Source organism: Perissodus microlepis, chromosome 16 (assembly GCF_051167445.1).
Source record: "Perissodus microlepis isolate ML-2025 ecotype Zambia chromosome 16, ASM5116744v1, whole genome shotgun sequence".
Taxonomy (NCBI): domain Eukaryota; kingdom Metazoa; phylum Chordata; class Actinopteri; order Cichliformes; family Cichlidae; genus Perissodus; species Perissodus microlepis.
The window spans coordinates 26,135,077-26,159,385 of record NC_140476.1 but is presented as its reverse complement, the minus strand read 5'-3'; the positions used below and the strand labels follow the sequence as shown (position 1 = coordinate 26,159,385).

General features: G+C 40.2%; 1 long non-coding RNA gene across 1 annotated transcript; it reads right to left on the bottom strand.

The window, feature by feature from the left end:
- Positions 1 to 1,421: 1,421 nt before the first annotated feature.
- Positions 1,422 to 4,232, bottom strand: LOC146371035 (uncharacterized). The gene is made up of 3 exons (XR_014797218.1): positions 4,035 to 4,232; positions 1,942 to 2,097; positions 1,422 to 1,519 (listed from the first exon to the last, which is right to left on the bottom strand). It is a non-coding gene; the product is annotated as an uncharacterized LOC146371035 (long non-coding RNA).
- Positions 4,233 to 24,309: the final 20,077 nt, after the last annotated feature.

Below are 24,309 nucleotides of genomic sequence, written 5' to 3'. Positions count from 1 at the left end.
TACAGCGAAAAAAAAACCCCTAAACTTCCAAGCAAGCACCGAGTGCGCTACAACGTAATGGGAAATTCACGGAGAAACTCGCGGATTCTTCCACTGATCGCTGCGGCACACCTGCACCAGTGTAAACCTCCGCCTACACTGAAAAAAAATAATCAGTGGGATAAACGTAAAAAAATTATTGTAATCGGTTGCACGAAATTAAGTTATGTTTGGTTAACCTTAGTTTTTTATGTTATACCTGCACACATTTTTCTGGTAACATGAACATGACTTTGTTATGTTGTTGTTATGTTTTTCATTCCGGTCAAATATTTATAGAAACCACTTGTTTATCAGACATGAACTTTTTGTGTTAATTGTATTGGACTACTATGTGTTATATTGACAAGATTATTTTATGGTAAGCTTATTTTATAACAAATTTCTAATATATAATATATAATCTAATATATAATTGAGTGTTCAATAAATAAAACTAAATTAAGGCTGATCTTACTGTATGTACTGTACACTTTATCTTCAATCAAAGAAATAAGCAAAACATTTTTGAACAATGACCTGTATTTTTGAAAATACTACACAGTTGTAACAATGGACTTTCAATTCAGGCTTCCAAAATATACATGAGTCATATTTGTACAATGCATCTCTTGAAAAACATTCCACAACATTCCTCAAAGTTATCTTCTGTAAGCTGAATTCAACATTGTGGGGCCTTATGACATCGCGCTTATGTAAAAAATAGTTTTTTAAATGTAAGAGCCATAAGGTAATATGGCAACAGGGGTGTAATTATTAAAATGACACAAAGAAGAGACTTAAAATAACATTATAACCCACAGGCACAAAACCAAGAGACCTAAACTGATTAGTATTGGCTTGCTTCTATCACTAAACATCACAATCACTAATACTAGACGATGCAATCTGTTTGTAGTGGTGCACCTTGGGAAAAAAATTGCAAACTGGTGAAATTGGTGCAAGGCACCATTTCCATTGAGAAAAATGGACATTCAAAGTTTGATTTTTTTTTTAAAAGAGCCATGGCTTGAAAAGTGAAAACTGCAGTAATAAAGGCCCCAAGTTGAAAAGTGCCAGAAAAATAAGTTTCACTATGTACTGCAACTTTACCAGTGCTGGCTTAAAAGAAAGGATGGTACATATTCGAAGAGGTAAACATGTTGTTCCCACATCATAACTGGAAAACTGTTCAATCGTACAGTCTGGTCCTGAAAACCTGGGCCTTCTTTGAAAGGCTGTTCCTTTTGAGCTCCATAACCAGTTTCTATAATACCTCGAAGGTATACTTTTCCAGTGGGTAGGTGAGGTTCAAAGTGTACATTAGTCCAAACAGCATTGCAGCTGCTAGGGTATAGTTATCCAAATCCTGCCAGACTCTCTGGCCTTCAAGGACTATCCCAATGTCCTCAGGGCTGCCATTGGCATCTCTTGACTTTATGATGTAAATTCCCATGGTTGTTTCCTTATTAGATCGTTGGATAATGGCTTCATCTGTGGCCTAGAAAATGCAGAATTCCAAAATTTAATTAAACAGAACACTGGTCAAAGAACATTATACCAAATCTTATTTTAATCTGTGTCACTATTCCAAAAAATGTTAACATTAACACATTAGGTGAACAAAAATGGATTCATTACAGCATGTGATTTGAGTCCTCAGAATGCTCAAAAAGGTAATGCATTTCTGAAGTGAAATCTCCATGCAAAGAAGCAGAATACTGTCAGAGCATAGAGAGGTGTTCAACTATGAACTCCACACATAGTTCTAATGCAGGTAAAAGAAGAAAAAAAACGCACCCATGGTAAATTGTGAAAATCCCAGGTGATTTTCAACATACTCCTGGCATAGAGTGACAAGCAGCATTTTGTTAAAATTATTATTTTCCCTAAAGTGTATACACAAATTAATTTTTTTCTTACCTGGGCCGTGGGCTCCAGAATGTTCTGAAGTCTTCTTCCTATTTGTCCTCCTCGCCTTTTGAAGACCTTTATTAGTTTGTCAGATAGCACATCTATCTGCGAGAGTAATCTGGACTGCAGTGGCATGGTGGTAATGCGCTTAAACTCTGCATTTATCTAAAAAGAGAAGTTGTCACATAAAAATGCTGTCAAAATCTCAAATCTCACAAGGTTACATCCACACAAAGTTGTTATTTTTTGTCATATTACTATTTATTAGCTATGGGTCCCATGTTGCTGAGCAGTTCCATAGTTGCCCTTACTTCCATACCACCCAAAGCCTGTTTGCAACCACAGCAGTTGCCTCCTTCTGGCCATTTTGCAGTTCTGCCAAATGACCCAGAAACTACATCTATTATTGTCATATACACATCAAGGTCTTTCATTAATACTTAGTTAAATTAGTTAATTTGACCTTTCCAGAAAATTTACCTTACAGAATGTGAGATAACATATGCAAATCTTCACTAGTAAATAAAATAATGTTATTAAAACCTTAACTGTAACACCTCTACGTAACAGCGCTAGAGAATTGTTCTGAAGCAACACCAATCTGCCCTTCAGCAGGGATAAGCACCATATATCGATACAGAAAAAATAAATTTAACATATTTCTATCGTCATTATTTTTATCTCTTTAAGCCCTCCTCTCAGTCTCTCTATAAATCAGTTAAAATAATTTGTTGGGTTTTTGTGTGTCTTTAACATGTTATCAGTACATTACATTCACTGCCCCAGAACATGAAATAAAACCCCACGTCATGCACTTCCTCTCCTAATGAGTACTGCATAGGTGTCATGCCCTAAATAAACCGACTTTAGTGAAGACACCCCCCCTCCCCCCCGAACACACACACACAGAGCCCACCCCATGGCAAACTAGCTTATTTAACTAAAACATTTTAGGTACAACCAGTTAACTAAATGGACACAAGTTTGTTAGTCTGTATTCACTGAGAAAAAACAAGCGAATGTGACTGGGCACACACTGAAAAAAAGCTAATGCACATAATATTGTCCCGCAGCTTAAGCTAGCATTATCGTTAGTTAACTTAAGGAATGACTTGTTTTTCCATTATGTTGCTCAACAGCAATTCATGAGAAAAACTTCCCCATCTAATGGATGTTCTCTTCGTTTCCTCTCAAACATGTAGTTTTCAGTTTACCTCGACAAAGTAAAGCTCAGCACCAAACGTAAACTAAGCGAAGACAAAAAATGGCGGACCGCCACAGTGAATTTTCCCTCGCAGAACACAGCCTGGGGGGTGGAGTTTCAACAGAAAACATAACTATTTTCTGCTATTTTGATATGACTGGTTTTAAAAGACTGAACATCCTTCTAAAACAAGTGAAAGGCATGAGACTTAATTATGTTTAGACCAAAAATATAAATGATTCATGTTGGATATATTTACTGTATTTTTACTAATTTAACAACCTCATCATTGCATTAGTCGCTTTATGCTATAGCATTACGCTTACATTAGCTTGAAGCTCAAGGTCGTCATTTTATTTAATTTCTTTTTCTGGGCTTACAAACAGGACACACAACATTTAGATAACCGTTACACTGAATCTTGGGTCTGTGTTGAGTCTTCCAGCTGCTGACTACAGAAGCTAGATTGACCTTTCAGCATGTTTATAGCGGCTGTGGCTATGTGCTGGTAATGTTACCGTGTGTGAGCAGTCACATTGGCAGCAGACATGTTTCAACAAACTAGTCATATCCCGGCCCTACATTAGCTTGTTTAATGGTTAAGACACTGCAGGTACCACCACTTACTACAGACACCGATGCAAGTTTGTAATAGTCTGATAATTTAGACTGAAAGAATATACAAACAATATTAACTCACATTTAATATGTTAATTACTAATTTGCTTATCGCATAATTTCGGTTACCATTAGCTAACTGGAGCCTAACATTAGCCTTTCATGGTTTTCGATAAACAGCCCACATACCTGTAAAATAACAACACCCCAGTAAAAGTCCACATATATAAAGGGTCTACACTCTTTCTCACTGGTGTGTTAGCTTTAAAATCTTATTTACCTTCAAGTGTAAAACTCCAGATGGTAGTAGATTTTCCAAAGCGAGAGACAAAAATGGCGGACAGTGCAGCCGATTTTTCCTTTCCAGGGGGCGGAGCTTGAGGATAAAACACGACTAACTTGTTTCTTTTCAACATGATTTGTTCTAAAAGAATGAATATTCTTAAAGAATATGTGAAAATTAAAAGACAAAAATATGTTTAGATGTGAAATGTAAATTAGCCATGCTGGATATATGAAGTAATTCTATGCAAATTCAACAACCACCCTATTGCATTTTTTTCAGTGTACCCTGCTCCTGCTTTACAGGTGAAAATAGAGCAAAAGGACCACAAGTCTTTGACTTTATTTATTTTCTGCTGTGTTTTACTTGCATCTATTTGAAAGACTGAGTGTAAACACACACACAAAAAAATTATGTGCTGGAATGTGCAGAAAATAGGTTTAAATATTAAACAAATTTCTTCCAGTCAGAGAATGTTGCATATAATTAAATTTTTGCTTGATGCATAAAGTTAAAAGATTAAAACTAATAAAACAAGTTTTAAAAAGAGACTTTTCCATTTGATTACATTTTGTATGATGGATTATGCAGAAAAAGTAGAATTGGGCTGAAAGATCTATCGCTTTATTACCTATTCAGGTTGTAAATCGTGTTTTTAAAAGGTAACTAAGTAACTAAGTAATTAATTACTTTTGAAAATAAGTAATCAGTAAAGTAACGGGATTACTTTTTTGGGGAAGTAATCAGTAATTAGTTACTGATTACTTTTTTCAAGTAACTTGACCAACACTGGTCCTTATACGGGACCATTTTCAGAGGCATGTAAATAAACTCCAATGCTCTCTCAGGGGTTGTTAACCCACCTACACTGCTGTGAAAAAGTATTTGTCCCGTTCCTCATTTCTTCTTATATGAAGAATTTGTCACACTTTGATGTCTCAGCTCAAGCTAATTTAAATATCATAAAAGATATACTGAGTAAATGCGAGATGCAGTTTTTAAATTATGCTTTTTTTTTTTTTTTTACATTTAAAAAGCTGTACTGGCCCCAGGCATCCATCTACTGTTGCCCTCATCAGAAAAGCCTCAGGGTGGTTTCCAATAAGCCATTCTTAAGGAAGGATAACACGGAGAAAGGGCTGAGGCACAACAAGTTATAAGAGCTGGACTGAATATCAGAGTCAATGGGTGTTGGAGTGATGAATCCAACCCAGACATTTTTTGGTTCAAGCCATCGCCAGCAGATACAGAGCAGGTCATCAGTGAGCATCTACAGCCATCTTTAAAACATGGTGGAGGCTCTCCCAGGGTTTGCTGGGAAATTATGAATGCAGAAAAGTACAATCAGATTTTGCAGTACTGGATGGAAAGCCTCTCATTGGTATTATTTTAAGCATGACAATAATCCCAAATAACACTGTCAATGTAATAAAAGCATCCTAGCATAGAAGAACATGCAAGGCTCAAGACTTTTGCACAATATTGCATTAAATGGTGCTTTTGCCAGTAATGACACATTTGCTACTATTAAACGTAAGGAGTTTAGTTGCTCCATACAGGCAACACAACCATAGAAACTGACTGCACGCATACAATTGTTGCTTGTAGCCTGGTTAATGCTGATGAGTCACAACAGCCATAACTGTCACGGTCTGAGTGGCAGACCGTGGGGAAGGAGGACCCAAACGCAGTGAACGGTGCGTTTATTTACAGTGCAGAAAATGACAATAAATCCTCGTGTGCTCCCTTGACTCCCATGTCGTGTCTTCTCCCAAAAATCCGTGTCTTCGCACTCCCCGTGCTCGCCGCCCTCCTGTTTCCACGCTCTTCCTGGGGGAAAAATACCAGAGGCAGCTGGCAAGACACACACTCTTGCAGGTATGTACTAACTGATTTTAACTTAAGCTAAGACACTGACGTGGAGTCTTACGGAACAATCCAGCATTGAGGCGCTCTCAGCCACACTGCTTTGTAGCTCCCCCGACGATCCTGATCAGCTGCAGGTGTGTGATCCTCTGCCTCCAGGCTGAACACACCCACCAGGCCTGTAGACCGGCACTCTGTACACACACCCTCACACACACACACACACACACACAAACCAGGAAGACGAGGGACAGCAGCACCAAAAATACACATGCCCATAACATATTCAATAACCCTGTGTCCCTCAAACCCAGGTCCGTGACAATAACAGTCATGATTACAGTAATGACAGCCAGCTAAGGCTAGCTGCAGTCATTCAGACTACATGCTGCACCACAGAGGTCAAGAGAAAAGCTACTCATACAGTTAGATTTACACCTATCACTAAACTTCTCTCAACTGTCTCTTCTCACTTCCATCCCAGTGGCTGCCTCCTTCTCTCTTACGTAGACAGCCCACCCTCCCACTCTTGGAGCCCCATCTGTGTGTCAGCGATAGAGGTGAGGTCAGCCTCTCACCAGGCTCTGCAGCACAGCTATCAGCAGCGTTTGCCCACAATGTAAGTAGCCAGTGGAGCGTGTGAATGGGGTCATGCCTGGGAGATGGGAGATGGAGAGTGAAGCCGCCATCCGTGAATAGGGAAGAGAGGGATAACAATTCCTGAGGCTGTCTCCACTGCAACAGCAATAAATCTGAGAGCCTGTAGCCGGGGTCCCCAATCCCAGTCCACGAGGGCCGGTGTCCCTGCAGGTTTTAGATGTGTCCTTGATCCATCACAGCTGATTTAAATGGATAAATTACCTTCTCAACATGTCTTGAAATTCTCCAGAGGCCTGGTAAAGAATTAATCATGTGATTCAGGTGTGTTGACCCAGGGTGAGATCTAAAAGGGAGGGACACCGGCCCTCGTGGACTGGGATTGGGGACCCCTGGCCTATAGTGTGCCTCTTGATTGTTTGTCCCTCCTCCACATGCTTAAAGGAGGAAGCAGTGCTCGTGCGTGTCTACAAGAGCAAGTGGAAGTGTGCATTCTTCTGCTGCCGTATAAAATTTGACATTCGTTTCCTTAAATGCTAGCGGAAGATGAGGTGGCCCCTCCAATCCATTTTTGATTGGTGCAATGATTATTCTGTTTTCCACAGCGTACCTCAGACCATTTGTATATAAATGGATGTCTCTTATCACTGTTTCATGATGAGAGGCACCATAAACGTGATATGAATGAAAAAAAAAAAAGATTTCACTCAACAGCTTTCCACTATTTGAATTTAATTAGCAGGATAATGGATTCATTCACCCTCTCCTCACAGGTTCTGAATTAAAAAAAAATTCAATTGGGTTCACAGCGTGGGTGGGGGAACATATCTCCAGAGTATCCTTTGTGTGTATAAAAATGACATGAAGATGAATATACACAAGTGTAGTAATTATATTTTCATCACCTCAAATGAAGCTCTTCCTTTCTAATTGTGCTGTTTATTGAGTATTATCTGCATTCTTTACCTAAATGCCTCCTGTTTAACTTTTTAGAGGTTTGCCTTGAATACACAGATTGCTAGTGTCTATCCCGGTCTTACTCCAAACACACAAAGTGATACACCAAAACCCCCTTTAGCATAATTTTTCAGCTTACTTGGATGTGCAACAGATTTCAACAGGAGCCCGTCTTCTTCTGAAATACAAGCAATGAGACCACAGGCAAAATTGCTGTATTGGTGTCACTATAACAGGAAGTCTAATGATGGTAATGAAAGGTCAGAGAAGTCATATTGGTGCATTAATCACCGTACTTATTGCAAACAAAGGGGTGACAAAGGCAAAAATCATATAATTTATGCATAATTTATAGTGCTATACTCAGGGTTAAATTGGACTGGTATGATACAGAACAGCATTTTTATCCATGGGTTGTGGTTGAGGTGCTTCAGTATCTAGCTGGTGTTACTGAAGAGGTGTGAACATAAAGGGAGTAACGTTTTTTTAAGTTGCAGGTCATTCCAAATCTAGCGTTTGTGTTTGTGTGCATTTTGTCACCCATTGTGTTGCTAGCTAAAGGTCCAGATGTTATATTTCCCAAGGAGAGAAACAGAATGGGCGCTAACTTCACTTAAAGATGGAGAAAGAGGTAAGAAAAAGGACAGGAGAGAAAGAAAAGATGCTAGATTTAAAGGTAAGGACTGCTCAGTGGTATCTGAGAAACTGTAAATTTAAAGCTTATGTGTAATTTCCTGATTTTTTAAGAAAAGATTTGTATCAGAGTTGGGAAATTCACAGATATTGACTCTTACATGATCTTATTGTTCCCCCAAACTGCCAAATCTTTCTTTAATCTCTGATCGTGTTCACTTTTCTGTTCCTGGATTTGGCAAACTGAAAGAAAGTTTGCATTGCCACATACTAATGTTAGTATATATCAGTGAGGTTTGCACAAAATACGTCATTCAAAGAGCTGCTTTCTTAGTCTGAGTATCTTTCAGAGCCTGTACTTTTCTGCTTTTACTTGAGTAAATCATTTGAATCTGCACTTCAACGTTTTATGATTTTAAAACATGTATCTGTGCTTTTCCCACCACTGGATATCTGCAACTCCTCTCCGAGTCTTTTTAAGATTTCTTGCCATTTCTCTCCTTGAAGGCAGATCCCAAAGGACCATCCCTTTGCCTTGGACAATGATGGTAAAGGTAAATGCTGCTTTAAAATATGACTAGTTTTTTCAGTATTGTAATCTACATGTTTCTAGGAGTGAGAATGTGTTGCAGTAACATGAGTCAACAGATGGCAATGTTGTTCTACTGATACAAATATCTTGAATCAGTCCTTGAATCAATTTGAATGACATCTGGTACAGACGTTCACTGATACTTCTTAAGATAAACTGTAAAAAATCAGGATGAACAGATGTGAAACTTTAGTGCCTGAAAAACCAATGGCATACCTATTGCCAGCTAGTGCTACTTAGGAAATATTTGCAAGTGATGTATTGATCCATGGTCAATAATCCAGGTAAGGAAATCCCAGAAAGCTGATTCTGTTCTGTTCTGTCTGATGTAGCGCTTTTTACTTTCCTTCCACTTTCCTTATCTCCTCAGTACATATTGATCAAGCAAGAAACTTGAAAGTGGAAAATGGAAGGAAAGTAAAAAGCATTTATATTAATTACTCTTTCAGATCCTGTTCATCTGCTGAACAGTTATTTTCATACCTACCACAACATCTTTTGTCCTCCACTTGTTTTCTAGGACACACTGCACACCATGCAGCCATAAGCCAGGTTTTTGGGATGCATACTACACATAAATACGGTTTCATATCTACTAACCTGTGTTATCTTTGGCATTTTTATAGATTAGAATTAATTCAATGCATACTGGTAACACATACACACTACATACATGTGTGTGTACAGCAAGAGAGGCAGGAAAGAGGAAGGAAAATGTAAGTGGCTAAGGGAGAGTTGCAGGCAACTGAAAAGGGAATTGTGAACAGGTGTGTATGTGGCTGAGTCAAGTGATGGCTGAAGGTCAGAAACAACAGGGAGCACTGCAGGGTGAGAGGGGAACAATGGGCCCTGAACATAAGAGGAAGCATTACTGATCAGCAGGTTGAAAGGGGGTAAAATCATGCAAAAAATATTGGGAGCTGGTTTCAGTCACGACAGCCTGTTTTTTTCTTTACCTATCCTGATGAAACCTCTGTGAAAAATGCATCACACTCTTTTGAACTTGCAGGAACTCCTTAAATAAGAATCCAGATATTTTAAGTTAGGCCAGCAACGAGGCTTTGGTTTTCTACAAGCACTTTCGTCATTTTAGATTCTCTACTCACTCGTCCTTGCCAGGGTTTACATTTATATTAATCCATGTTGATGATAAGAAAAATCAAGACATACAAGCTTGTAACATTCACAGACTTGTCATCAAGTATGAAACACAGAGAGCTGAAGGCTGCCAGTGCTGCCCATAGCAACATTTAAAAAAAAAAAAATTAAATCTGCTGATGAGTATTTTCCAATCTTTCTGTATTTCCAAAAGTGTGAGGTGACAGTAGTTCATTGCCCCATTTGGCATATCACCGTTATTGATGACGAGAGATGGCAGCACCACAAAGGCACGCAAGGGAGCCATAATAATAAACAATGACTCTTCGTGTGACAGAGAAAATGAAAGCATATAATTGCAGTCAAGCTGAATGCTAATGGATGCTAATCACAGAAAAACTACCCCACACTCGCACACACACAGAGCTGCATTTACACCTTAAATGCGCGGCCCTGCTGAGGTGTTGTTTGGTGACTAAAACGGGCAGAGTGGTGCACACAACACAAAGGTGTGAGGATAGAACAAAAGAGAGACTTGGAGGTTGGCAAAGTTTGTGTAGAAATGGTTTACTCGCATTCAGCTGCACTCAGATTGAGATTAATGGGCTTCAGTGAATAGCGGGAAGCTCGTAAAAAACAAAACAAAAACAACAACAACATTAACACAAAGAATGCAGCATGACATCCTGTGTTGAAAACTCCAAAACAACGGAAAATAATGTTTCAAAGATAAATGTTCAGTTACTTTATGGGTTCTGCCAGTTTGTATATTAACGTTCAATCATTCGGTCTGTCTGCAAAAATCAAAACTCATGTTTTTTTTTATTTTTTTGGATTAAATTTCCTAATCTTCCTCCATGGTTTTCTCCTTGTGCACCTCCGGGCCCCTTCCAGTGCTGCTGCTGACTTCAGGTCAGTCCCTGCGAGTCCCATTCTGAGCACTTACGCAAGTAATGCACCAACTAAAGCAAAATGAAGAGTAACAAAGTACACCCTTACTACTTCCATAGAAATTAAGAAGAAAAGTAACAGCCTTGTGCTGCTGTACTTGATTAACTGGTGATTAACCTCCACAGAAGCTCAGGTTTCAGATGTTTTCAGGTCTGGAGCATTCTGGTGCCCCAGCCAGCGTAATGACCTTACACAAACACTTCAGTAAGAAACATCATAAGGCTGTTTCCAAACACTTTCAAGGTTTGCTCATTTTATGGTAAGAAAGAGTATTCAATCGTGGGAAATGTTTTAGACAGTTGCCAATCTTCCAAGGAGTGGGCGTCCCAGGAAATTCAACCAGAGGTCATTCCATGCAGTGCTCAGTCAAACTCCAAAAAGCCCAAGAGCTACATGTCAGAGGCTTCAGGCCTCGATTAGCTTTTTAAATGTTAAAGTTCATGACAGTAGAGCTAGAAAAAGATCAAACAAGTATGGCTTGTTTGGAGGTACTGCCAGAAGGAAGCCTCTTCTTCTGTTTTTTAAAAGGAACACAACAGCATGGCCTACTACGAAGCCTCTTGAACAATGTCTGGACTAATGTATATAAATTCCCCTCTTGCCCTGCACAGTATCTTGGATGTTCCTAGGACTGCACTCTTCTGTATAGAGATCTCCGATGTTGTTCCTGGGATCTGCTGATGCCACTCCCCTAGCTTGGGAGTCACCGCACCTTGTGACCATGGGACCACTGTTACCTTCACCCTCCACATCTTCTCGAGCTCTTCTCTGAGCCCTTGGTATTTCTCAAGCTTCTCATGTTCCTTCTTCCTGATGTTGCTGTCATTCAGAAATGCTACATCTATCACTACGGCCATTTTCTTGTCTGCCATCACTATGTCAGGTTGGTTAGCCACCACCATTTTGTCCCTCTGTATGGAAGTCCCACAAGATCTTAGCTTGGTCACTCTCCACCACCCTTGGGGGCGTCTCCCATGTTGATCTCGGGACTTCCAGGCCGTATTCGGCACAGATGTTTCTGTATACTATGCCACTTGGTTATGGTGTTCCATGTATGCCCTGCCTACTAGCATCTTACACCCTGCTGTTATGTGCTGGATTGTCTCAGGGGCACCTTTACACAGCCTGGAGCTGGGGTCTTGCCCGGTGTGATAGACCCCAGCCTCTATGGATCTTGTGCTCAGAGCTTGTTCCTGTCCATGATTATATATATGTATATCATCCTCACAAGTATAGAATTGTGCCAACATAAACTTGCAACGTGTAGTTTTTCTTATTTTCTCTGACAATCCATGTACAGATCCAGTGTATTCTTAAGTTTTCTCTCTAGTAACTGTTGCTTACTATTTATTTTCTCAGCATTAAAAGCTGACCTTCACTCATAATCACAAAGCAACCACACTAGGACACAGCTCTCAAAGGATTGAATGTAGGACTGTGAGCTAAAAACAGTACACAGCCTTTAATGATGAAGATGAGTTCCCTCATGATTATGAGAGTTTGACTTACTGACTTACTGAGTATCGTCCTGCCAAACTAAGTGTTGCCAGTATTGATTCCTTTTGATGTATTTCTCATTGGGAAAGCCTAGTGTTTGGTAGCATACCAGATGCACCAGCACTTCTATTGCTCAGTTCACCCACAACATAGTGATATATGAATACGGTATACTGTTACTCTGACACGTTCTTCCTATTATTTCCTGGTCTTGTTGTGAAACTTTCCCACCCTGTGATGTTGGCTCTACAGGTGAGCAGATGGAATGTGATCATGCTCTTGCGTCATTGCACAATGATGCATTTCCATGCATGCGCACACAAATCCCAACTTCCCCCTGCAGAAGTGAGCTCTCACGCTGGGTCTTCGTTGAGGTAGAATAATCTGATAACACTCCACATAGTTAGCGTTCCGATATGATTAAGCCAGGTTGCCATTTGTCAAGACTAATTTAGAATGAGTTGTGATTAGCTATTTCCACCCTCAAGGGCATTACGCATTTAAAATGGAACACATTTTAACCAGCTGGGAAAATGACAATGTCAGCTGATTTCCTTAAGTCTTGCACTTGTGTGTTTATTTCGCTGCTTTCACTGTAATGGACCATTTACCTACATGTGCAGGAGACAGGAGAGTAGAGCTGGTATTGTATATAGAGAGAAAACAAGAGTGAGTGCGAGTGAAATAAACTATATTGGGTTCCAGGGCCCGACTTGTGCTGCAGCTATTTCACTCGAGGGATTAAGACTCAGAGAGCCTCCCCCAACTCTCCTTCCCTCTCCTCCTTCCCACTGCAGCCTTTGGTGGATTTACTATTTACCCCATTTATTTATCACTTTAGAGTGCTGATGGAAAGGCCTGCAGGGCTAGAGAGAGTGACGTACCAGCCACGGCTGGAATTAAAACTCTCGAGCTCGTATAATTTGATTTGACTACTCTCTCACCCACCATCAGAGGAAGCTGAGAGGATGCAGAGCCCTCTGTGTTGCTGCTTTGGGTTGATGTTCTTGTGTCACCTGTCAGAAAATGTCCTTTTAAGAGATCCTGTAGCTGTGTCATTTACTTTCACTCTCCTCCAGCAGAACACTTTCTAAATATAATGAACCAATTCTCTCTTTCAAAATACAAAAAATATATATAAAAAAATAAAATGTTGAACCTCAAACAGTATTTCTTTACAGTTTGGATGTTTCTCTTGTGCTGGGAAGTTATCTACCCTAAGGTAAGAGCTAAAAAACAACCCCTTCCAAACTATGAAGAAGTTCCTCCTGTCAGAAAGAAAACAAGTCCAGTTCTGTCCCTTTTCTCTTCTTCACTTCCTCTAAATGTTTCTGCACTGCCACCTCCTTTGTCCTCTCACCTTTCTAAAGATCTTACCTCTCACTAACTTTTCCTGTCGCACTCACTTTCTTTTGTCTATGTGCTTTGACAGAGTGACTGATGTTGATCATTACTAGGCTCTGATGGCTCCATATCAGAGGAAATTCTCATCAGTGCTCTGTCAATGTCACCAAGAAGCCATTGTGAGGCTAATGGTCCTGCTAGGTACTGGGATCTTTGTGGAACTCTAGAGTAAAAATAACCAACAGACTCGGCTCCTGGATATTACAAACACTTTTTTTTGGGTAATATTAAAAGAATACTGAGATACTTTTGGACTATGATTATTATATGTATGGTGAACCCTGACCTTTGGTAATAAAATCCATTGTCACGGCTCCCTTATGAGTAAAGTCATATCCATCATACCAAACAGAGTGGGATATTCTTAATTAAAAGTAATACTCCTTTAAGTAGCTATAAACCCAGCAATGCTACTCTAACCTGGAGGCAGATTTGTCAGTTTTTTCTTTCTCCGTGCATGACAACATACCTGCAAACACATTCCATAAATCATGATGGCAGACAACTGGAAAGCTCATTTTTTTCCTCTTCCAACCAAATTGAAATGTCTGACAAGAGACGATGCTGTAATCAATTGAGGATCTTGCAATAAATCTGGCGTCGGTCCCACCAGCCCTGGACAATAAGTTAGAAAGCCTATAGCAGAGTGAGATGAGGAGAACGGTGAAGACCGCAGGCTCAGTGCCGGCTGGGATAGCTCCATCCTGGCCCCAGTATTTCATAGAAGACCAGCTCTGTAAGTCAGGAGAGGCAACGTTGGCTCTGTTCCCTGCTTAACTGAGGAATCAAGGTTCTTTGATGGTGCCAGTGAATGAAGGGTAGTTGTTTGGTATTTAAAGAAATTGAAACCCTATGACTTTGGGTTAGCAGTTCAGGATTTTGAAGTTGAAATGTATTCCTTAATTAATATTTAATAAATATACTAAAGCGCAGTTAGAAGGTATTCTTGGAGACAAGTTATATTTTTCAAACTGCTGTTATTTCTGACCCTTTTTTAACTACTACAAGTTACAGAGTAACTAGACCAAATTTATTTCATAAGGGACAAGTGAATGGTAAATGGATGGGTTCTTACATAGCGCTTTTCTACTCTTCTGAGAACTCAAAGCACTTTACACAATTTGCGCATTTACCCATTCACACAAGCACATTTTCTAAGTGCTTTCTAACTAACATTCACACACACATTCATACTGTGATGGATGCATCTTAGAGCAATTTGGGGTTAGTATCTTGCCCAAGGATATTTGGCATGCAGTCTAGGGGAAACCAGGAATCGAACCACCAACCCTCCGATCCGCTCTACCGCCTGAGCTACAGCCACCCCGGCGTGAGCGAGAAAGGTGACTGGAAAGGAAAAACTCAATGCATCATGGGAATCCCCCGGGAGCCTATGTCTATTGCAGCATAACTAAGGGAGGATTCAGGGTCACCTGGTCCAGTCCTAACTATATGCTTTAGCAAAAAGGAAAGTTTTAAGCCTAATATTAACAGTAGAGATAGTGTCTGTCTCCCGAATCCAAACTGGAAGCTGGTTCCACAGAAGAGGGGCCTGAAAACTGAAGGCTCTTCCTCCCATTCTACTTTTAAATACTCTAGGAACAACAAGTAAGCCTGCAGTGTGAGAGCGAAGTGCTCTAATAGGGTGATATGGTACTACAAGGTCATTAAGATAAGATGGGGCCTGATTATTTAAGACCTTGTACGTGAGGAGCAGGATTTTGAATTCAATTTTGGATTTAACAGGAAGCCAGTGAAGGGAAGCCAATACAGGAGAAATATGCTCTCTCTTTCTAGTCCCTGTCAGGACTCTTGCTGCAGCATTTTGGATTAGCTGAAGGCTTTTCAGCGAGTTTTAGGACATCCTGAAACACTAAAACACTACAGCGCAAACTGGTAAATGGACCAGTTCTTATACAGTGCTTTTCTATTCTACATGAGCATTTAAAGTGCTTCATACAACACGTCTCATGCATTCACATTTTTTCTGCCTGTGTGTGTGTGCGTGTGTGTGTGTGTGTGTGCTGTATTTTCAAATGCAAAGAATAAACTATAACAAAAAGAATTTCTTTCCCTTCATTTCTGTTATTTCAATGTTCAGTGATATTGTCATTGTCGGAAAAGCTACAGGTCTGGCCCTGAGCAGGATGCCCACCCACCTGTTTATGAATACATTCATAAATTGTAAAAGGTGAAACACAGAGAACACATATTTGCTAATTAGGTCTAAGTAATAGACTAATAAAACAAGAATTTCATTCACCTAGAGAAAAGCACAAGGGTTTGGGATGGTCAGTATCACACTGCAAGCTGTTGTACTACACACACACACACACTTGCATGTCTGGCTATGAAAGCTTTGCTCTTTTGCTCTCGAAGATGCTTTTTCAATCATAAATCTAAAGTGATACTTATGTGGCTTCCCTGAAGAGGAAAACACAAAACAGTGGTGGAATCTGTTTGCAAGAAAAACCCTAATGTGTTTGTTAGTTGTGTTCACAGAGGAGCCGGAGTTTTGGCTATGCTAATACTCAGTGTTGGGGAGTAACGGAATACATGTACCGCCGTTACGTATTTAAAATACAAAATATGAGTAACTGTATTCCGTTACAGGTACCGTTTAAAAAGGTGGTATTTAGAATACAGTTACTTTGTTGAAATAAATGGATTACACGGCTGTACTTTCCTGTTTCATATTGTGGCGGGTCAGGACTGTTTCGGTTTTGTTTGACAGCTACGTCCTGTAGTTCCAGGCGGCAGCGTTGCGGTTGCCATGGTTACAGGGTGACGCTCTGCGTGTTTCCTGGGTGAGAGAGCGCCTTTTTGTTGTTGTTGTTGTGCTAAGCTAATAGGCAGAATGCAGAATGTAGCATCATGGGCAGTGTAGTCCGTGCTGCAGGGAGAATGGACTGCCATACTCGTTATGTGTCTGTGAGCGGGAGGAGGGAGAAAAAGGCGAGTGGAAAAGTACGAGCTGTCATCGAGCAAAAACGGGAGCTGGAAGCATGTAAATATAATAATAACCACTGCAGCCAAGAAGAGTGCCTGACGAGCCCAGTTGTAAGTAAGCTATTAAAACTCGACTGTACGCTTTGTTCGTGTTTTCCTCCGAAACAATAAGTTCTGTTGGAGCAGCCTTTCAACGCCTCTCTCTGTCTCTTGCAAGCAGAGTTGACCCAGACAACAAAGTAAAGCTAGTTTCCGGCTACGAGCCCGACACGGAACCGTATTAGTCAGAGGTCCCTTTACTACGGTTCGGAGCCACGGACCTTCAGTAATAGTAATAAATCACACAGCAATAGTACATTCATGTAGTTGTAAAATGCATGATAATATGTTAAGTAATCCAAAGTATTCAGAATACGTTACTCTCATTGAGTAACGTAACGGAATACGTTACAGAATACATTTTAGGGCATGTATTCTGTAATCTGTAATGGAATACATTTTAAAAGTAACCTTCCCAACACTGCTAATACTTTAAAACGATTGCTCCATTTATGAAGAGGAATGCTGAGGATTCTTAATCCCAGGCTGTAGTAACATTGTATCACTGAAATACTTTATTAATTTTGTATTGATAATTGGACTGACTGACTTGTGTCTAATCGAGTACATTGGGTACGTTGACAATGTTGTTCTTTCTAATTCTGCCTATTCTTGGAAGCTGTATTTATTTGTGTTAAGGTTATAGATAGTCAGTGAAACCAGAACAAAATGCATCTCCCTATTTACCTTCATTACTTCCGCAAAGCTGAAGTGTTCAAATTAAGTCAGCATTCCAGGTACCTTTCACTCTCCTTGAGTCTCCCTTAATTTCTTTATATTTTGTTAGAAAAATGGGAAATGGGTGCAGTGACCATTTTGAATTTTGAATTTAATGGGGAGCCAGTGCAGTGTGAGGGGTGTGATGTGGATCTGGTAAGGAGCTTTGCAGTAGTGTTTTGTACAAGCTGCAGACGATCCAGTGAGGTTTTACAACTGGAGACAGTGATTTTGAACCACTTCTCTTTACAGAAACTCTCTAAATCCTTTAGGTTTTCTGGCTGCTGCTTGGTAACTGGGAGATTCCTTCCAGAGATTTTCTATAGGACTGAGGTCTGCAGACTGGCTAGGCAACTCCATCACCTTAATATGCTCAATCTTTAGCCACTCTTTTGTTGCCTTTGGATCATTGTCACACTGGAAGACATCCACATTTGTTCACTTCCAAATAATCACACCAACAGTTGTCACATTCTCACCAAGCTTCTTGTTGATGGTCTTGTAGTCCATCCTAGCCTTGTGCAGGTCTACAACTTCAAATCAAACTTTCAATTTGTAATTTATTGATAGATAGTAATCTGTGTGTCATAGCGGCATACAGCCAATCTGTGGGAGTCCGAATTCTGGCTAAAACAAATTCTTATTTTACACAAATTAATTTATACGTTTATTTGATGTGTGTTTTTCTGGATATCTGGTTGTTAGTCTGTCTCTCTCCCATAAAATGAAACTACCATAAAAATGAGAAACATTTCTTTGTAAGTGAGCAAACTTATTAGCAGTGGATCAAATAGTTATTTTCCCCACTGTAGCTGCTAAAAAGTAATGGATCTAGATTGGGTTTCTTTTAAAAGAGATTCAATAACACCCCTCGATTCTCTTCCGTTTATTCTTATCAGGGTCACAGGGGGACTGAGGCTTATCCCAGATGCAGGACACACCCTGGACTGTCACAGGGTTAACATAGACAGACAGTCTACCATTCATACTCACATTCAGTCGATGGTGGAGTCGAAACCGACGGCCCCTGATACCCCAGCACAAACAATCTAACACCGAGCATGCAGTGGGAACATTTAACGGAAGATTGCAAACGATTTCACCGTTGAAGGAACTTGTTGGGATATGGATGTGGGTGGATGGATGGCTAGTGGTTGCCAAGGCCACAGCTCCAAGTCCCCTGTCCCCACCACATTGCCATCTGAATCCAATTCACAGTCTGACGGATTGGGAGGTAAATTGACAGTGTCAGATTTCATATCACAGTGAGCTGCAGTGGAGCCAGGAGCAGAGCTATAGTCTAATTAGGAGAGAGACGGTGTGGCTAAAGGTGGCGGAGCTGGAGCATGGGTGTGTGCTCGTGTGTGCACCTGCATTGACACCTATGTAAAATAAAGCAAAAACAGCAGCCCCACAGCAGATGTGGTGCTGCTACTTCCCATGCAGCTGATCTGGTGCATGCTGCAGTTACACAACCTTTGTGTAGACTGGAAAGCAAACGCTGTCAGAGCCTTGCAGCGTGGGACTGGAAAGTGGTTACAGTGACTAAGCCTGGTGTGTCAATCCGAGACTGAATGAGCCTCTGGCTATCACAGCTCAGAATGGAGTGATGAAAGCAACATAAGTGCCATATGTCAACCAGCAAAAGAAGCCCAGGGACAACATGACTAACCCCAGTTCAGGATTAATGTGACAGCAAGACCGCCCCCCATGTGTCTTGTGTGCATGAAAATAATTCTTAAAACACCAAACGAGGGCATCACGTGTGGAAAAAAATAAATGAATCCAAAAATGACATGTGCTTGAATGACATTTACTGGTTTCTATTGAATCTGCATTAGTGGTTTCTCTCTGCCCTCTAGTGGCAGAACGCACAACTGCAATAATAAAACACTGCTTCAACGCTGGACTTCATAATGAGACTGAACAGAAAAAGGCAGCAGAAGCACTAATAGAAAATTATTGAAGTTATGCAACAATCTAAAATTAAAGCTATGCAACAGTCTTTTTGGTACACTCTGAATGAATCTTTCCCTCTCTGTCCCACTAATCTGTCCTTTTCTCAGGCCTTGTCGTAGCGCCTCTGCTATCTGTGATCCACCGCACAGTAACAATCATGTACGAGTACATCATGTAGCTGTTTCTATATAATTATAAGAGCATTAGGGTTGTTCCCATGACAGTGTTGGAAGAATTAATCTTGTGGTATTGCCCTGGTGAGCACTTGCTTTCACTGTGTATGCAAGCTGGTAAATGGACTGGTTCTTACATAGCACTTTTCTACTCAGAGCACTTCAGACAACTTCTCATTCATCAATTCACACAAGCACTTCTTCTTGTTTACTATTTTTACATGCTTCCTTCCAAGTAAAATAAACGCATTGGTAGTTGCTACTCCGTGTGTCTCACTTCATAAGGGAATGTTTTAAATAATCTCAGCACTGACATCCATGCACTGTGGTGATTTATCCCGATTTTACAATTCTTGAATTTATCTGAAGGAGCCCGCAGTGAGGAGCTCAAAGCGGGAGATTCAATTAAATGCTGAAGAGATAAAAGAGGAAGGCATCTTATCACTGCAGAGAGTCCTGGCATGAAGACGTGCAGGCACACACACACACACACACTGAGGGGACAAGACTGGCCTGAAAAAGATAAGCTACAGTGTGTTTTGTCTCAAATAGCAGGCTGTATTGCGAAACCTAGAAGTAAAGGTTGTCTATGTGGTGTATGACATTTATGACAAGTGGAAGTGGTATTGTTAGGCCTCAAACTCTTACCCTTTCTCGTGCCCTCCTTCTGGCCCAGATTTGGTCTAGTCTCTTGCGTGATGAACTCTGTTGCTCCACCCCAGCACTACTCTCTGAGCCTCAGCTCTCCCAGGGTCCTGCTGAGATCTTGATGGTATTTGGTTTATGCAAATAGACACTCTACAGAGAATTCCAGTCGAGAAGCTAGAGGCCTAAAATTTCACTAAATGAAAGTCCTAAACACTTATCCATCTGTTATTGAGTCCTTTTATGAGTAATTTGGCTGCTGACTGCTTTCTGTTTATTGTGACATTGTCACGAAGAAAGCGGCCAGAATATTTCCAGCCACGCTGCCGTGCTGGCTCAAGTGTCAGCTGCTCTGTCAACCACCTGGAAATGAAATATCAAAACAGCAATAATAAAACACTGCAACAAATTTGCAGTGCAACTGCAACAAATTTGTGCACAAACACCCACTGTTTCCAGATGATGAAAATTAATGTCTCGTGATCCACTGACTTGTCCTATAGCTCCACCACCTGGTCAGAGTGTTCACTGCCAATGAACATTTTTGCACACATTGTTCCCAGAGCAAGTTTATTTTTCCTTTTTCTTTCTTTCTTTCTTTACACTTGTCATTACACTGCAGCCTGTTGCCTTCACAGCACTCAGATGATTACCAGGAACTTTTGTTCACATTCATGCAAGGTTGTAGGATTTGTTCAAGCATTTATTCATTAGACAATATGTCTAATTCCTCTGCTGCTTTCATGGTGCCACCTTTGTCTCTGTTTCCATCCAGTGTATATCTAGTGTATACCCTCAAACTTTGTTGGTTTGTCAGTCTCTCTTCCAGTTGTCTGCCTCCTGGTTTCCCCAGTTGTGTTCCAACCTTTAGGATTATATTATTTGCTTGAATGCATTTGGGTTTAAACATGCTCTCTCAACAGTGCCCTTGGTTATAGTTTCCAACACCAGTAAGTTAATTACCCACTTGTCAGTGAAACGTGTGTGTGTCAGTTCTTTCGCTTTCTCAGCAACGTTGCCTGGCCCTCATCAGGGCCGTACGGGCTTTGAGGTGTGGACCCAGATGTTTCCAATTTATTGCCATGTTAAAGAAACCAGTTTGAGATAATTTGACATTATCTTGCTTAGAAGACAGGTGTGGCCATAAAGGGAGTGACATGATCAGCAACAATTTTTAGGAATGCTGTGGGACTTAACGCTCAGTTGGTATAGCAAGAAAACATCCCCCACACCATTACACCACCACCATAACTCATACATAACTCATGTGTGTTTGAGCTTCAGGGCATAAAATTCAGGATATTCTGGTAGAGAGCAGAATTCATGGTTCCATCAGTTACAAAAAGTCATATATAACGGGACTAAAACCTTACAAAAAGTTCAACTTTTGTCTCATAAGTCCACAAAATATCTTCCCCAAACTCTCACTGGCCATTGAAGGAGGCAACACACAAGTGTGAGATGAGCCTTTGTGTTCTTTTTTGGTGAGCGGTGGTTTTCTCCTTAGAACGTTACCATTTTTGCCCTCTGTCTTTCTTATTGCTGAATCACGAACTCTGACCTTAACTGAGGCATGTGAGGTCGGCAGTTCTTTAGATGGTGTTCTGGGGTCTTTTGCAACCCTCCAGGATGAGTTGTCGATGTGCTTTGGTAGGCTGGCGAATCCCCGGAAGGTTGACCAATGTTCCAAGTTTTCTCCCACAAGCCTTGGAACTGGCTCTGTAACTCTTTCCAGACTGGTGTCACTGACTTTCTTTCTCAGCTGTTCTTGAGTTTTAGACCGTGACATCATGTGTTGCTTTTTGAGAACTTTTAACCTGCTTCACTTTGTCAGATGAGTTCTTGATTCAGCAGCTCTGGCAGTAATCAGGCCTCAGTGTAGCTGGCAGAATTAAACTCAGCTTTCCAACAAATTTGGTTAATCACAGCAAATTCATGATTTAAAAAGAGGGAGCCGTTATTTTTTCAGCACATATCATGCCTTTCTACATGTACAATCTGCCAGGCACTGACACACCATACCAGATGCTGGCTTTTGAACTGTGTGCTGATAATAAACCTTATGGTCCCTCTTTATGGAGTCATCAGTGTTTCCCATAAAAGAATTTGAAATTTCAGTTTGACTAATTACTTTACGTCACTTCATTTTAAATGAGCTTTGGCACAAAGGAGATGGTGGTGTTTCTGGATCGTGTTCACGTATGGCTTCTTCTCTGCGCGGTAGAGCTTCAGCCTGTATTTGTGGATGGTACAGTGATGGGATTTCCGGCTCTTTTTAGAGAACCGGCTCTTTCGGCTCCCAACTGGCTCTTCAGGTTGTTTTGTTGCTTTAATTAATTTATTATTAACAACAATATAAAATTATGCACAAAAGGAATTACTAATGTAAAAAAAAACAGTGGTTTTATTTATATATGTTTATATATAAATATATATGGTGGCCCCTAGAGACAAAGCACATTCAAATTCCAAAACACATTTCTAGCATTAACTGAACTTCCAAAACAGAGCTACCTAGATCACTTAAATTACACAATTGAAAGCTTACGTGTATTGTTTGTGTATTTATACACAAGCACTCATTCTGCTGCCCTCAGGTGAATGTATGGCTATTCACCCTATGCAGCGAGCTTAACATAAGAGGAGATGGTTCCAGGAACGACAGGACACATCGCTTTGTCTTTGTGTCTTTAACTGAAGACCGTTTTTTTCTCTTTTAATTTGTAAGACTGTGAACATACAGTAAAATAATGCGTAAGCATCAGTATCAACATATTTTGTAAACAAAACAGAAGTTAGCAACATAGCTTTCCTTATGCTTTACATTCACCATAAACATCTTTCCTTATACGTTCAAATAACCTTTTAAGTAACATGAAAGTAACAAATCTTACAGAAAATGAAGCTAGACATTGCTTACTTACAGATTATGGCTCAACAAACTCCCCAACGATGTACACCGGGCTTAAAGTTTTGCAGCTTGTTTTCTGCTCCATGCATTTTCTCCCACTGCCTGCGTGAACTTTGCCTGCTGCTTACTAGTGATGGGTCGGTCGCGAACGAAATGGCTCTTAGAGCCGGGTCTTTGACGTGAACGACGCGAGCTGACTCCTTATCGCAAGCCGTGTTTTTTTTTTCTTTCTCTCACCCTCTCTCTCTCTCTCACTTTTTTTCTGCTTCACTCAGCATGCGAGCCTTGTGCTTTACGCTGGGAAGAGGGGGGAGGGTCGGTAGCAGTAGCACAGGAACAGAGCGGGAGGGAGAGAGAGAGAAAGAGAGCAAGGGACAACAACGTCACATTAGAAAGGTATAGTAATCATCCACAACTATTTTCAGTTGCAGATGATAAAGGATTCAGAAAGTTTATTCATGCAGGTCCATATGACAGAGAATGTGCATCTTCTTTTTGTTTTCATATTATTATTTATATTTAATTGTGTTGTGGTTTGCAGTGTTTTGTGTTGTTTCACTTTAAATTTGTAAAAGGAAAAAGCTGAAAATGTAAATAGTTAAAAGTTGAAATGTGAATAGTTGATTTTTGTATTATATGATTTATTTATTACATTTTATGTGGAGTGAATAAATAAAAGTATATTTACGGTGGCCCCTACAGACAAAGCACATACAAACTTCAAATCACGTACAAACCCTGAAGCACGTACAAACTCAGAAGCACATAAAAACTCAAAACAAAAGACAACAGAAGTGCTCCAGGATGCTAGGGGCAGTGTTGAGCTTTTGTTCCCTAGTGGCTACACAAGCCAGCAAGTACCAACGACCGGATTTGGTGTGTGGTAATAACAGGTAAATGAACATTTTTTTTATTTTTTTTTTATTTGACTATATATGAATGCTTGTGTATAAATACACAAACAATACACATATGCTTTCATGCTTTCAATTGTGTAATTTAAGTGATCTAGGTAGCTCTGTTTTGGAAGTTCAGTTAACGCTAGAAATGTGTTTTGGAGTTTGTATGTGCTTTTTGGAGTTTGTACGTGTTTTGTCTCTAGGGGCCACCGCATATATTTATATATAAACATATATATAAATAAAACCACTTTTTTTTTTACATTAGTAATTCCTTTTGTGGATAATTTTATATTATTGTTAATAATAAATTAATTAAAGCAAC